The 13,344-nt window shown below is 42.5% G+C and overlaps 1 protein-coding gene and 1 long non-coding RNA gene across 3 annotated transcripts in view; both read right to left on the bottom strand.

Annotated features, from left to right (window-relative positions):
* The window catches only part of LOC137073264 (radixin-like), a 666,127-nt gene that overhangs the window by 379,795 nt on the left and 272,988 nt on the right, over positions 1-13,344 (bottom strand). The window lies entirely within an intron of this gene.
* On the bottom strand, positions 6,456-7,784 carry LOC137074011 (uncharacterized). Of its 2 annotated transcripts, none has more exons than XR_010904852.1 (3): positions 7,244-7,784; positions 6,948-7,112; positions 6,456-6,838 (listed from the first exon to the last, which is right to left on the bottom strand). It is a non-coding gene; the product is annotated as an uncharacterized lncRNA (long non-coding RNA). The 2 variants fall into 2 exon arrangements; XR_010904853.1 differs by having other exon boundaries at positions 6,948-7,056.

The following is a 13,344-nucleotide window of genomic DNA, read 5'->3' as shown; positions in this document are numbered from 1 at the left end:
TCCAATCACCCTACTACCTGTCCACTTGATCCTATACCCACTCACCTCCTTCAGGCCATTCCTTCTTCAATCACTCCTGCACTCACTCACATTGTCAACACTTCTCTTCACACAGGAACCTTTCCCACAGCATTTAAGCAGGCTCGGGTAACCCCACTGCTTAAGAAACCCTCTCTGAATCCAGCACTTTTAGAAAACTACCGAGCGGTATCCCTTCTGCCTTTCATTGCAAAGACCCTTGAGCGAGTTGTGTTCAATCAACTCTCTGTGTTTCTTGAACAGAACAACCTCCTGGACAACAACCAATCCGGCTTCAAAAGCAGCCATTCGACTGAGACTGCCTTGCTCTTGGTAACTGAGGCGCTGAGACTGGCAAAAGCAGTTTCCAAATCCTCAGTGCTCATCCTGCTGGATCTGTCTGCTGCTTTTGACACAGTTAACCACCAGATCCTCCTGTCAACACTTAAGAAGACAGGGATCTCAGGAACTGCTCTCCATTGGTTCAGGTCTTACCTCTCTGGTAGGTCCTACAGGGTGTCATGGAGAGATGAAGTGTCTAAGTCACATCATCTAGCTACTGGGGTTCCCCAGGGCTCAGTGCTTGGACCACTTCTCTTCTCCATCTACATGTCATCATTAGGCTCTGTCATTCAGAAACATGGCTTCTCCTATCACTGTTATGCTGATGACACTCAACTCTACTTCTCATTTCAACCAGATGATCCTACAGTCAGTGTTTGTATCGCTGCCTGTCTGACAGACATTTCTGACTGGATGAAGGAGCATCACCTTCAACTCAATCTTGCCAATACAGAATTACTTGTTTTCTCAACCAACCCAGCACTTCATCAAAATTTCTCCATTCAGCTTGGTTCATCAACCATTACTCCATCCAGGACAGCCAGGAACCTTGGAGTTGTGATTGAGGACCAGTTAAACTTCACTGACCACATTACAACAGCCCGGTCCTGCAGATTTGCTTTATACAACATTAGAAAGATTAGACCCTTCCAATCAGAACAGGCTGCACAACTCCTGGTTCAAGCTCTTGTTCTCTCCAGACTGGACTATTGTAACGCACTTCTAGCTGGGCTTCCAGCATGCACTATCAAACCCTTGCAGCTGATCCAGAATGCAGTGGCGAGAGTGGTCTTTAAGGAGCCGAAGAGAGCTCATGTTATGCCTCTCTTCATCAGACTGCACTGGTTGCCAACGGCTGCTCGCATCAAATTCAAGGCACTAGTTCTCGCCTACAAAACAACCACTGGCTCTGCATCAATATACCTAAACTCGCTTGCTCAGACTTACACACCCTCCAGAAGCTTGCGTTCTGCGGGTGAGCGACGCCTCGTGGTTCCATCCCAAAGAGGCATGAAATCACTCTTACGGACATTTTCCTGTTCACCTGGTGGAATGAACTGCTGATCTCAATTCGTGCTGCCGAGTCTGTAGCCATTTTTAAAAAACATCTTAAGACACATCTCTTCCAATTGCACCTGACCAATAAAGAATAGCACTTAACTATCCATTAGTTAGTTTGTTTGTCCCAAAAAAAAGAAAAGAAAATGTGCTAAATTATGCTTGTACTGTGCTAATTAACTGAGACTTCTTACAGTTGGCCTTGCTTGTTTCATTGCTTCTATTGCTCTCCCCTTTTTTGTAAGTCTCTTTGGATAAAAGCGTCTGCTAAATGATTAAATGTAAATGTAAACAGTGGAATCCAGTGAATTCAGTGAATCCGAGTTGTTTCAGGTAAAAGTTTGTAAACCTATCTCTTGTAAAATGTTCACTGCAAAGGCGGGTGTTAGTGGTGATCCATAGCTCTCTACACTGTCAGAAGAAAAAAAAGTACACTGCTGTCACTGGGGCGGTACCCTAAGGTACAAAAGTCACCCCTAAATGGGACATATTAGTACCTTAAAAGGTACATATCAGTACTTTTAGAGTGCGTATTAGTACCTTAAAGGTGCATAGTAGTACCTTAAGGGTACATATTAGTACCTTTTTGGTTTTGTACCTAAGAGTACCTCCACAGTGACAGCAATGTACCTTTTTTTCTGAAAGTGTATCAAAGTGGTTTTTCACGAAATTAAACCACCTCTTCTTGATATCATTGTTTTTGGGAAATTTAAATAAGGAGACACACTGTATTGTAAATTATCGCAACCAGGTTATACCAAACAAACACAGTACGTTGTGACGACATTTAGTCAACATTTGGTCAGCGTGAAATTACTTTATGACAACGTTGTTAGGACGTTGTGGTAAAGTAAATTTTTTTAGAATCTTGGCTAACGTTCCAGAAACGTTGTGGGCACGTCCTAAAAATTAGTCGCTAGTTTATCCCACAGAGAACGTTTTGAGGACATTATGGTACAGTTCATTTTTTTTTTTTTAGAAACTTGGCTAACGTTCCAGAAACATTGGGGGAACATCCTCAAAAGACGTTTCAAGTTTATCCCACATAGAACATTGTGAGTATTTCAAGGTAATTTTTTTTAGAATCTTGGCTAATGTTCCAGAAACGTTGTGAGCACGTCTGGCGGAGGGGGCGTGGTTTTGCGAGGTCTGTAGCAGGAGAGAGGGAGCAGAGCCCAGCGATGAGTAAGTAGGTCAAGTGCTGATGAGTAACACCTGTGTCTGATTGCAGTAATTGGCATGGAGAGACAGCATTTAAGCCGCTGCTAACGCTATTTGGTCTTATCAGCCTTTTCTGCTCCGCTGAGATGCATCAGCTGTTTTGCATCAGTGCATCAGCTGTTCAAACTCCCTTTGCTGCTAATGGCCACGATATAAACAGCGCACACCTTCAAACAGACAGCATTTAAGACGCTGCTAACGCTATTTGGTCTTATCAGCCGTTTCTGCTCCGCTGAGATGCATCAGCTGTTTTGCATCAGTGCATCAGCTGTTCAAACTCCCTTTGCTGCGAATGGCCACGATATAATCAGCGCACACCTTCAAACAGATTCAATTCGCTCCTAAACTGCTGTTGCTAACTCTTTTCTGCTTCTCCTGCACGCTACTTTGCATTCAGGATAAGTATCATATTGTTTTGGAGCTGCATTTTCTCAGCTCGCTCCTAAACTGCGGTTGCTAGCTTTTTGCTGCTGCTTCTCCTGCATGCTGCTTTGCATTCAGGATAAGTATCATGTTGTTTTTTCCATGCTATAATCACTATATTTGTGCGGTCGCCGTATTTATTCATCATGAAGATACTACTCTAAAAGGAAATCATTCGATTTGCCTTCTTATTCACATATCAAACGGAGCTACGTTTAATCTTTTCCTCAATGTTATTGAGTTTGCTACGATTCACAATTGCGTTTCCGTCTTCTAAAGTCTAATCATTGTTCTCTAATTAAGGTACCGTTGTGTTAACAGCTGGTTGTTTTAGAACATAAATAAATAAAAAATGATGACAGTCACCCTCGGAGAGTGTAAAAACTGCATACCGCAGACTTGCAAGAGGGAATCTACAACAGAAATAGAAAATTATTTTACATAATTGTTACAGGCATCAATCTTTCTTGCAATTGCCGCCTCTGCTTGGGACAGACAGATACTTTTCACATGCGACAATTGCGTTCATCATGGACCCGCACAAGGTTGCTGTGGTGATGAACTATAAATATAATGTTACTTGCAGGTAAAGCTAAATCACTAAAAGATGCCAATACAAAGCACATATTACACTAAACGATCAGCCACTAGTTGGAACCAGCTGATATGTGAGCCTCACGTTTCAGATCTGAGCATTCTACAGGCTCGCACATCAATGCTTCAGTTCAGAGCAGTTCACAATGAATCATGCACATTCATGCCAAAGCGAATTTTTATTAAAAATGACAATGTTTTCTTTATTGTGATTAATATTGTATGTCATATTACACGCTTCACACAGAGAGACCGGATAGCTGGCTTGAATGGTTTCTAGCCAAGTGAAGCAAACTCAGACTTTCAAAGGGGGTTTATAGAAAGAATGAACCTTTATTGCCCCGAGGGGAATTTGCCTTGCACTCAGTGGAGCCACATTGAACATTTAAGCACAAACAACAATAAATTAAAGACACAAATAGTTGCCCAAACTCTCGTGGTAGATATGTGGGTCTAACGGAAACCGACAGGAGTTATACGTGTGGGGAATTGAAGGTGTGTCTGATTATATGATGTTTACACCACTTGGTGTTAATGTACATGCAAAGTCCTCTACCAATCGATTTCCCGGTGGCTTGTCGTTCTCTGTCAAGTCTTAACGGTGTGCCAAAGCCAGGTAGGGAAAGGCTGTCATCGGTCACTGTTCAATTTAACCAAGTCTCACTGAAACATAGCAGACAACTATCTCTGTATTCATACAGATATTGCGTAGAGGCATGAAGTTCATCTATCTTGTTCCTTAGCGATATCACATTAGAGAGAACTATTGTTGGTAGTGGTGGTTTAGATCCCCTTGCCCGAACTCAGCGTTTAATTCCTCCTCTCAACCCACGCTTCCTCTTGATCCTGACAAGTCACTGTTCAGTTGGACGTAAGCATTCCAAAGGAAAGTCTATTGGAGGTATCCACTGCAGCTGTGTTCTTAGGCCCAGCTGAAGTAGATGAAGTCTGCCATTGGTTATCCTGGATGGCTCGGCGTTTGTCAGGAGTAGAGAGAGGTTGATCGCCAGACAGAGTTCCAGGTAAATCATGTAATCCATTGTTTGCATCCGATTGCTGATGTTTATATTCGAGACAAACGAAATGTGTGGTCGTGTGGACTAGACACTGGCACGTAATTAACAAACAGAAATGATGGATAGTAACAAACAAAACATTAACCAAACAAACAAAGCTCCGCCGTGCGTGTCTACCGCTGAGCAGCGCCACCTAATTAATGATATAATTTGCAACTACCGTAAATTATATAATTTGCTACTATTATCACCGTAAATCCCTCGGCATGGGGCAGTTAAACACTCCACTGACAACTGCGTTACTAAACAGAAAAACAAATGGCAAAGAGTAACAGAAATTTAGAACACATCCATGCGACGTTCACAGCTCACGCTTCATTTACTACGGACTACCCTCTCATCAGCGAGTGAGAGGAGAGTACGTTCCACCTTAAAGGAGCAGTACCTAATTTAACGTGGTAAAGTATCCGCTGAGGCTGCTTTAGGGACCGTCTGCAAATTCACAGTAACTCACCAAAAGGCTTTTTTACGTTTCAAAGTTTGTAGTACATTCCTACTGGCCAGACTTACTACAGGTGAAATTAACTGAAGTAAAGCTGGCTTGACATCGTCATTTGATATCCGTGGATCTATGGACCGTTTCTAAAGTTACATACAACTTTGGTATATTGCTGCACAATTCTAATCAAATGCTATTAGGCTACTATAACTAGGAACTGAAATAATTGCATGCAAACTGAATCATCTTGCAAGGAATTGCGTAAGTGGGATTTTAGCAAGCAGAATTCGCACCACACGATTCACCTCATTTATTTCCTTGAACGTGCATTCGCGACTTGAATGTGTCTACATGCAAGCTGATATCTCACAAATATAGCTTATTGAAATAAAATGATAAATTTCCCTGTTTACATACAACAGCAAACTGACAATGTAGTAAACCGCTTTACATGACTATTAATAAACGGGGTAGCCTTTAATTCTTTCATGCTGCATGCAGAGTCTGCTCTAAGTATGCGTTTGTCACGTATCTCACATGCACACTTCAATAAGCCGACAGAAATAGGTAATGCGTTACATGCCGTGCGAAATCAGGGTTAAGAGAAAACTACCTGTCCCGACTGGGTAATGCTTACGCCGTCTATGACCTTACTCCGATAAAAGGAAACCGGTAGCATGTTTAGATGACCATGTTCAATGTCAGCTAAGAATCACTGCATGAAAAGTGGGATTTTCGTCCCCGTAAACGGCCGGAAATCTCCCTGATTTTCGACAATTAACGTCAGTTTACAGCCTGTGAACGTCGCGTTCGTCTGTGCCACATATTGACGGAAACGAACCATGACGTATGTGGAGCTTGCGGAGGCATGCTGGCGCCGGCGCTAATGGCTCTAATTAGCATATGAATAGCAGCTCTGGGCGGCGCCTTGCCGGAATGGCTTGAATTTCCTCACTCAGTATTGGTTGAAACTACTACATTGAAACAAGAAATATCACTCGTGATTGGTTGGCAGATCTGTTACTATTGGTCAACCTGGGTAATAAATTAATAAATTTAAACCCCCAAATTATAATAATTTTACACACACATATATATAAAATTATGATTTGCATATTATTTTTTAATTGTATACATTCATATTCATGTGATATGCTATTATGTTTTATATTCATGTCATTGTTATCCTATGGATTACGCTATTATAACCATCAAGGACATTCATTTATTGAGGAAAGGAAAATATACCAGGGACGTGCAGTTTATTCAAAGAAAGAGCTTTATTAGAACAAACACAAACACACAACCAAATGCAAAACGTTTGAGATCTGCCCACACAACAATAGGAAGCTCACGAGAAGCCCAAAATCCTACAGCACCATGAAGTCTCTGTTTTCCGCTTCAGAGCTGTAGGTAACTAGCGCCATTCTGTCTGTTTTAAGTCCATTTTTCAGACGTCTGTCGTGCGTTGCCCTGTTCTTTGGAATCGCCTCTTATCTCGATTGCAGCGTGGCACAGAGCTCTGCGAGCTCCTGGCGGGTCAAACAGTCCATCCAGACACCGCACCAACGATGCCGTCTTCCTCATCAGACATCAGGTCTATGGTAGCGCACTTCCAAAGGCCCACCTCATCCTCAGCTAACACACTCTTTCTTGCTTGTAGCAGCTGTAAAAACAAACAATAAAGACAATCAGTATTGCGCGATGTACTGCGTAAAATGCACCTGAAAAATAGTCACACTGACCAAAAACGGATCTAATCTAATAAATCTTACCCTCTTTCTTCTCAATCGACTCCGAGCTGAACTCTTCACAGCTTCTGCGTGCGATGCAAGAACTGGATGTTTGTACCTCCTGCGTACTGTCTCTTTGTCTTACATGCAGCTGGAAAACAATTAAATGAGTGTTATGACGAAGTTGTGAAGACGGCGTGCTGCTTCCTGTAAAATGACCAGAAAAAGAAAACACTTTTATAAAGCAACTTACATTTGTTCTTTTACAAGGCTAATTTCAGCTTGTGCTACTTAAAAAGCTTTGCTTTAGGTTACTTTAGCTTAGATAACAGTCTTACCGCAATCTTAGGACTGGTCTTCTCTTAGGCACTCGTCTTCTCTTCTTAAAGTTAGTATCTTCCACACAGTTTTTCGACTCCAAAGCAAGCAACCTATCGTCTATGGACAGCAAACTGGAGATTACTAAAGTTAACTGCTCGTTAAAATCGGCAGCAAGCTGACGAGATAGCCCAATGATTGCATTCAGCTGTTTCTTCCAGCCGGTGTTACGGATCAACTGGGGATCATGTTATCTGGGGACGGGCGCGTGCACGCAGCTAGTTTTACCTGGATTTACAGCAGATGTTAGACGAGGACAGATTCGTCACAGCGGATTTTCCACTGAACAGATTTAAAACGCTTTCCACATTATTGGTAAATGTTTGCATAATATCAGGCTCTGTGTTTTCCTCTGTCGCTGCTTTGCTGTATGTTTCAAACGCAGTTTAAGGGGATTTTTAATGTGGTTTCATTTCACAACACAGACCACGCCCACATTTTGTTACATTCTTTTCGATGAAAGTCGTATCCAATGACAATTACATTCAATAAATTACATTGTGTCGTATTAGTATCGGAATTTTTGTTTTATTTTTAATAACTATTGTTTTTGTAATTTGCTTAGGGTATTTTTTAAATTATATATATATATATATATATATATATATATATATATATATATATATATATATATATATATATATATATATATATATATATATATCCTAACTAAAATAACTCATAGCCTGTCATATTACCTTTCTCATATTAGCCTATTATATTCTATTATAATCTATTATATTGCCCACCCCTTGCCCACCTGTACATCCCAGCTGATATACAAGATTTGGGGGGTCATTCTGCATTTGAAAGTTTGAAAGGGTTTTAAATCTTCTAAATAAAGTAAAATGATTCAAAATCAAGTAATTTATATATGCCAAAGTCAACTTTAAACATATACAATGTAATTTCCAAACAGCAAAATTGTGGCCAGTGAAAATGCTGAGTGGCTAGTAACTTTGGAAAACCACTAGCCACAGTGGCCGGTGAGCAAAAAAGTTAATGTCAACCCCTGTATATATATATATATATATATATACACACACACACACACACACACACACACACATATATATATATATATATATATATATATATATATATATATATATATATATATATATATATATGTGTAGTGCCGTTAAAATTAATTTGCGTTAACACGTTAATTTTGACAGGCAATGATATATGATATATAAAGTTTGCTGATGTATGACGCCGCTTATTAGCAGGAGACCGCAATGATTGGTAAAAGTTGCGGTGATTGGTCAAAATTGCGAGTCGCACTGAATTCACGGGGACTGATTGCAAATGACACACAATAAATAATCTAGAATACTTTCATCAAATATATAAATTCAAGCTTAAGTCTAAGATTTTACAATTAGGCTATACTGAGCCTGATCTATCTAAGAGATTTTCTTAGAAGGAAGTTAATACCTTTTAGAAAAATGTCACATGGGTTAAAACTCCTGCTACCCCGATTTGCATTTGTATAGCTCACAGCATGTTCATTTACATGTTAAAGCCTCCCCTGGAGTTAAGGGAAGGGGGGTCTAGGGGGGGACAACTGCCAAGCAAGGCCCACGTCAATTTCTGACAATTCACGGCAGTTTTCGGTGTCGCCTGCAAACTGCCGTGTACAGTCGTAAACCTGATCTTCCACGACAATCTACAGTGCCGCTTACTGACGAAAATCCCACTTTTCATGCAGTGAATGCGCATGTAAGCACACCCATTGATCACAAGCTGCCCGATTTGTTAACATCACTGCGTCTTGTCATGGACTCGCTGAAGTTAGCCTAATAAGGTATGTGACTGACAAAAAAACCAAAAATTCAGATGAGATCTGCACTCGTCACATGAAGGACATCAATCACGAGTTACAGCTGGCAACTCACTCTCCATTCATATCTAATTGTCTTCACTAAGTCTTTTAACATTTCTAAAGCGTCAGGTCATTGGCAACGTAATGACATCGCATCCATGTTGATTCAGCGACTAGTCATTTCAATTAAATTATAGGCTTATGGATATTATCTGTTCTCAACTAATTATCTGTTCTTTAAAACTATAGGTTCTAAATTGAAACGTGCATTTGCTCTCAAACATATTTGAATCTGGGAATGCTTGTCTTAGAGCTTTAGGCTACTATAACTATAGTATGTTAAAATTGGGAACAGGCTTGTATTAAATATATTTTTATAGCTTATAGTCTTAAAGTGAAAAAAAAAAAAAACTCAGTCCCCTGATTCGTTTTCTAAATAAAACATTGTGCCTCATCTGCTAACCTTACACGTGCTTCTGCTTTAGTGACACTTGCCTATGGATGTGCTAACAGTTGCTTAAATTTCATTTTCTTTTATTTTCACAGGAGGTTGCTGTTTGTTTGGGGGAAATGATTCAGCTCTTTTGTCAATCATGTGAGCATCCTCTAATGCGGTCACTGTACCCTGACTCTCTGTTAAATTCATGGTGCTCATGAATGCAGGAGACTCATCTATTAGAACCACACTATTTTAAGTGTTTAATTGTCTAATCCATCCTCTTGTTTTATCTCAAGAGGGTTGCCAGGTGTGGTTTGTTTGGGGGAATAGTTCAGCTCTCACAGCCCTATACTGTGCGAGCGTTCCCTAATGCTGCTGCTGTCACTACTGACTGACTCCCTGAACAGAGCCATACCTCCAAAACATTCAATTCAGAATTATCAACTTGAATTGCCATTTATTCAAAAATTCATTTTTATTTTGTTCTTGACTTAATAGTCCTGACAGAAATCGAGTGTAAGCATCAGTTCTGGCAGGCTAGGTAGTCAAGATGCTGCTAATGCTACTTGGTCTCATCAGCCGTTTCTGCTCCGCTGTTTTGCATCAGTGCATCAGCTGTTCAAACTCCCCTCGCTGCTAATGGCCACTATATAAACAGCGCGCATCTTCAAAAAGATTCAGTTCATTCCTAAACTGCTGTTGCTAGCTCTTTGCTGCCCACCACCTCCCCAGCGCCTCCATGTCGTGTATAACGTGGCATTTTACTTTGTCATCGTTGCTGCTCTGTTCATAGGGGAAATAGTTCAACTCTCACAGCCCTAAACTGTGCGAGCGTTCCCTAATGCTGCTGCTATCCTGCTGCTAAGTTTAGAGGACTCCCTGAACAAAGCCATACCGCCAAAACATTCATTTCGGAATTATCAACTTGAATTACAATTTATTCAAAAATTCATTTTTATTTTGTTCTTGACTTAATAGACCTGACAGAACTACATTTTTTGACACATGAACAGTAGTATTTTTAAATTACGCAAGGTTTCTCATCCGCTATTGACGCTTTGCTGGTCGGTGCGAGATGCACTCTGGGATGTCTCCTCTCAATGCAGCCTTAATAAAAGGGGCGGTCAAGGACACATCCAAGGATTTTAACTGAAGCCTGCATGGCTAGATGTGAACTTTGAATTGGAACAGTACTTGGACACCGACTGATGACATTTCACAAGTCCACGAGAACACAAGTACAGACAAGTACGCATATTGAGAAGCGGCCCAGGACTGGGACTGCTGCTGCTGTGGCGGCGGCCATGTACTGAGTGAACTGAAGCTGATTACCAGAGAAAAGTTTTCTACGGAGTTTTGAGTCTATGATAGTGAAAGCGCCCTTGTACGTCCTTTATGTTTTGAGAGTTTTTTGAACAATAAAGTGTGCAGTTCCAGTCTCACCAACCCCATCTTCTTCCTTCCTACACCCACACGAACCTACGTTACAGTACATCCTCAAAAGAGGACATGCGTTTATCCCAGAACTTTGTAGCGACGTTGTGGTTGACTGGTCTTCATAACTTTCTAGATAATTGCATTATTGCAAGTATTATCTAATGTATGCCATTTGGATTTGTATGGGACCTTAACTTACTTGATCAAAGATTTTAAATGAATCAATGTTTGCAAATCGTCTAAAAAGCCTGTTAGCACATCAACCGTTTTCAGAACAGGTAATTTAATAAAGCTAACTCTATAGACTTAAGCTCTTGTTTATTAAAGCTTAGGCCTTTAATCCCATATGTATGTGTAAATGAGAGGTTTTGATAGTTTTGTAAAGTCTTTTTGCTGGCAGTTGAATGGGTCATTGGAAGGTGACTAATTAATTTAACAAACGTGTAAACGTGTGTGCTGTTAATAGACAACGTCACTTACATGGTTTACGAAAAAATGTAGTTAACATACTGAACAAATGTTCTGTGATTTTAGGAGGGACAAATTAACCCCTCTACAACAGAGGGGAAGCTCCCAAGATTCCAGCATTTCTGAAGGAAGCCACTAAAAGAGATGTAGGAAACACAGGTAAACTGAAAAGGTCATTAAATAACCTTAGTTCCCTTTCAGTCGGTCATGTTCGACATAGGTCGGACTTAGACCGACAAATTGGGATCACTTCTGGGAGCTACTATCAGCTTCGAGATTTAGAAAATGGGCCAATGAACATTGGCGTGCGTGCTTTGCATATGCGTGGGTATAAAGCGGAAGCGATCACTACGCACCGTTGTCATTCACTTCGGAGCCGAACGGCGTTGATGAAGCATCTGACTGCCTGCTATCTAGCGAGAGAGAGAGAGAGAAAGCGTGTGCCAGGGGAAATTGCTCTTGTGTTGGCCAGACAGCACAAGACAGCGCGACCTCGATCTCACTGCTGCTGAGAGAGCTGTTGTTTTCACAGCAAACTGAGCAAATTGCACTTTACACAACACACACACCACACACAGTTGGTTCGGTGGGCGTGTTCCTTTTTCTGGTGAGAGCAGTGAACAGGCTGCACACAAAACCTGTTATTTCTGCCGCGGTCGATCCCTGGGTACTTCAACACCTAAAAGAGCATGTTTTCCTCACAAAAGAGCTACACGGGTGACGTGCTGTCCTTTTCAGGATGTCTTTCCACCCGTGCGTTTCTGGATGCAGTCGTTCCCTGTCGCCTGCTGACAAGCGCTGTATCGCGTGCCTGGGCTTAGAGCACGCTGAGGCCGCGTTTGTGGATAGTTCGTATTCTCACCGCGGGAACATGACTATTTCTGTGCTTAGGTCGAGACTCGCCTACCTCCGGGAAGGTGGAGTCACCCTACCCATAGCTCGATCTAGGTCTATTCCTGCCCAGCAGAATAGACCTACTTTGATGGATGGCCGAGGTGACCTGAGGATCACGGTTAGGGCAAACCCATCGAGTGAGCCTCCGCGGGACCCTAATCCCTCACAAGCGCCGCAACCAGTGGTGCTTCCGGGAGACCCCATCGGCCCCCCACATGCGCGGCCGACGGTGTCTTTTGGGGCAACCGCAGACGAACATATGTCAATCGCTGCATCGGAGGGGGAGTTTCAGTCCTCTGGGGATGAAGATTCGGCTGTACTGCCTCCCTCTGGGAGAGTGGCAACGGTCGAGTCGGACCCGGAGTTGATGGCTATGCTTTCCCGGGCCGCTGAAAAGGTCGGGCTTGAGTGGAACCCTCCACAGTGTCCCGAACCTTCTAGGTTGGATGATTGGTTTCTCAGGGTGGGCCACGTTGGTTCTCAGCGTCCCGCCCAGGTGCCTTTCTTCCCGGAGGTGCTTGAGGAGCTGACTAGATCGTGGAAAACACCGTGCCCGTGGGCGACCCTTGATGGAGGGCAGGCCAGGGGGTATGAGGGTCTTCCGCCGGTGGAGCGGGCCGTCGTGATGCAACTGTGTCCGACGTCCGCCTCCAGCTGGCGCGGGGACCCGAAGCTCCCGTCCAGGGCTTGTAGGTTCTCTTCTGGTCTGACCGCGAAGGCCTATAGGTCTTGTGGCCAGGCCGAGTCCACCCTGCATGCCATGTCGTTGCTTCAGGTGCATCAAGCACAGGCATTCATGGACATGCACGAGGGTAGTCCTGGCCCAGAGCTCCTCCGGGAGAAATCCGCCGCCCGTACTATTGGCCAGGCGATGTCCACTTTGGTGGTCCAGGAGTGGCATCTCTGGCTCAACCTGGCCGATGAAAATCAGGAAAACCTGAAATCAGGAAACCCATAGACCATGTGATTGTCAGAAACTTAGGTCAATTTACTTG

Source organism: Pseudorasbora parva, chromosome 4 (genome assembly GCF_024679245.1).
Source record: "Pseudorasbora parva isolate DD20220531a chromosome 4, ASM2467924v1, whole genome shotgun sequence".
Classification (NCBI taxonomy): Eukaryota; Metazoa; Chordata; class Actinopteri; order Cypriniformes; family Gobionidae; genus Pseudorasbora; species Pseudorasbora parva.
The sequence above is the reverse complement of the archived record's forward strand: the minus strand, read 5'-3'. Positions and strand labels throughout refer to the sequence as shown.